The sequence below is a fragment of the Sciurus carolinensis genome, unplaced genomic scaffold (assembly GCF_902686445.1).
Source record: "Sciurus carolinensis unplaced genomic scaffold, mSciCar1.2, whole genome shotgun sequence".
Taxonomy (NCBI): domain Eukaryota; kingdom Metazoa; phylum Chordata; class Mammalia; order Rodentia; family Sciuridae; genus Sciurus; species Sciurus carolinensis.
Genome location: NW_025920411.1, coordinates 95,197 through 98,332, shown reverse-complemented (window position 1 = coordinate 98,332; position 3,136 = coordinate 95,197).

The following is a 3,136-nucleotide window of genomic DNA, read 5'->3' as shown; positions in this document are numbered from 1 at the left end:
CCTTCCTTCCTACATTCTTACCCACCTCCCTAACCCTAACTCTAACCCTAAAACTAACCATCCCACCCCCCATTATGTGTCATTATCCACTTATCAGTGAGATCAATCTTCCTTTGGTTTTCTGAGATTGGCTTATCTCACTTAGCATGATATTCTCCAATTTCATCCACTTGCCTGCAAAAGCCATAATTTTATAATTCTTTTTGACAGAGTGATATTCCTTTGTGTGTGTGAGTGTGTGTGTGTGTGTGTGTATATATGTATATATATATGTGTATATATGTGTATATATATGTGATACATATATATCACATATTGTTTATCCACTCATCAATTGGAAGGACATCTAGGTTGGTTCCACAATCTGGCTATTGTGAATTGAGCAGCTATGAAGATTGATGTGGCCGTATCTCTGTAGTATGTTGATTTTAAGTCCTTTGGGTATAGGCCAAGGAGTGGGATAGATGGGTTAAAGGGTGGTTCCATTCCAAGTATTCTAAGGAATCTCCACACTGCTTTCCAGAGTGGCTGCACTAATTTGCAGCCCCACCAGCAATGTATGAGTGTATCTTTTTCCCCACATCCTCGCCAACACCTGTTGTTGCTTGTATCCTTGAAAATCACCATTCTAATTGGAGTGAGATGGAATCTTAGGGTGGTTTTGATTTGCATTTCTCTTATTACTAGAGATGTTGAACATTTTTTCATGTGTTTGTTGATTGCTTTCAGATCTTGTTCTGTGAAGTGTCTGTTCATTTCCTTAGCCCATTTGTCAATTGGGTTATTTGTATTCTTGGTGTTGAGTTTTTTGAGTTCTTTATAGATTCTGGACATTAGTACTCTACATGAAGTATGATTGGCAAAGATTTTCTCCCACTCTGTAGGCTCTTTCTTCACATTGTTGATAGTTTCTTTTGCTGAGAGAAAGCTTTTTAGTTTGAATCTATCCCAGTTATTGATTCTTGCTTTTATTTCTTGTGCAATGGGAATCCTGTTGAGGAAGTCTGGTCCTAAGCCAACATGTTAAAGATCTGGATCTACATTTTCTTCTATGATCTGTAGGGTCTCTTGTCTGATTCTGAGGTCCTTAGTCAATTTGAGTTTAGTTTCATACATGGTGAGAGATATGGGTTTAGTTTCATTCTGTTGCATATGGATGTCCAATTTTCTCAGCACCATTTGTTGAAGAGGCTATCTTTTCTCCATTGCATATTTTTGACCCTTTTGTCTAGTATGAGAAAATTGTATTTATTTGGGTTTGTGTCCATGTCCTCTATTCTGTACCATTGATCTACCTTTTTATTTTGGTACCAATACCATGCCGTTTTTGTTACTATTGCTTTGTAGTACAGTTGAAGTTCTGGTATTGCGATACCCCAAGCTTCATTTTTCTGCGAAGGATTGCTTTAGCTATTCTGGGTTTCTTATTCTTCCAGATGAATTTCATGAATGCTTGTTCTATTTCTGGAAGGTAGATCATTGGTATTTTAATTGGAATTGCATTGAATCTGTATAGCACTTTAAGTAGTATGGCCATTTTGAAAATATTAATTATGCCTATCCGAGAACATGGGAGATCTTTCCATCTTCTAAGGTTTTCTTTAATTTCTTTCTTTAGTGTTCTGTAGTTCTCATTGTAGAGGCCTTTCACCACTTTTGAGAGATTGATTCCCAAGTATTTTATTTTTTTCAAAGCTATTGTGAATGGGGTAGTTTTCCTAACTTCTCTTTCTGAAGATTCATCACTTATGTATAAAAATACATTGGATTTATGAGCTTTGATCTTATATCCTGCTACTTTACTGAATCCACTTATGAATTTTAAAAGTTTTCTGGTGGAATTTACTGATTCCTCTAAGTATACAATCATATCATCAGCAAATAGGGATAGTTTGAGTTCTTCTTTTTCTATTCATATTCCTTTAATTTCTTTGGTCTGTTTAATTGCTCTGGCTTGAGTTTCAAGGACAATATTGAATAGGAGTGGTGAGAGAGGGCATCCCTGCCTTGTTTCAGTTTTTCACCATTTAGAATGATATTAGCCATGGACTTAGCATAGATGGCCTTTACAATGTTAGGGAACGTTCCCACTATCCCTATTTTTTCTAGTGTTTTGACCATGAATGGTTGATGTATTTAATCAAATGCTTTTTCTGCATCTATTGAAATAATCACGTGATTCTTGACTTAAGTCTGTTGATATGTTGAATTACATTTATTGATTTCCTGATGTTGAACCAACCTTGCATCCCTGGGATGAAACCCACTTGATCATGGTGCACTATCTTTTTAATATGTTTTTGTATGCAATTAGTCAAAATTTAGTTCAGAATTTTTGCGTCGATGTTTATTAAGGATATTGGTCTGAAATTTTCTTTCCTCGATGTGTCCCTGTCTGGTTTAAGTATCAGGGTGATATTGGCTTCGTAGAATGAATTTGGGAGAGTTCCCTCCTCTTCTATTTCATGGAATACTTTGAAAAGTATTGGAATGAGCTCTTCTTTAAAGGTTTTGTAGAACTTGCCTGAGAACCCATCTGGTCCTGGACTTTTCTTTGTTGGTAGGCTTTTGATGACTTCTTCTATTTCATTAATTGAAATTGGTCTATTTAAATTGTGTATGTCTTCCTCGTTTAGTTTAGGCAATTCATACGTCTCTAGAAACTTGTTGATATCTTCGAAATTTTCTATTTTGTTGGAGTATAGATTTTCAAAATAGCTTCTAATTATGTTTTGTATTTCAATTGTGTCTGTTGTGATATTTCCTTGTTCATTCTGGATTTTGTTGATTTGGGTTTTCTCTCGTCTTCTCTTTGTTAGTGTGGCTAAAGGATTATCAATTTTGTTTATTTTTTCGAAGAACCAACTATTTATTTTGTCAATTTTTTGTATTGTTTCTTTTGTTTCAATTTCATTGATTTCAGCTCTGAGTTTAACTATTTCCTGTCTTCTACTACTTTTGGTGTTGGTCTGTTCTTCTTTTTCTAGGGCTTTGAGCTGTAATGTTAGGTCATTTATTTGTTGAGTTTTACTTCTTTTATTGAATGCACTCCATGAAATAAATTTTCCTCTAAGTACTGCTTTCATAGTGTCCCAGAGATTTTGATATGATGTTTCTTTGTTCTCATTTACCTTTA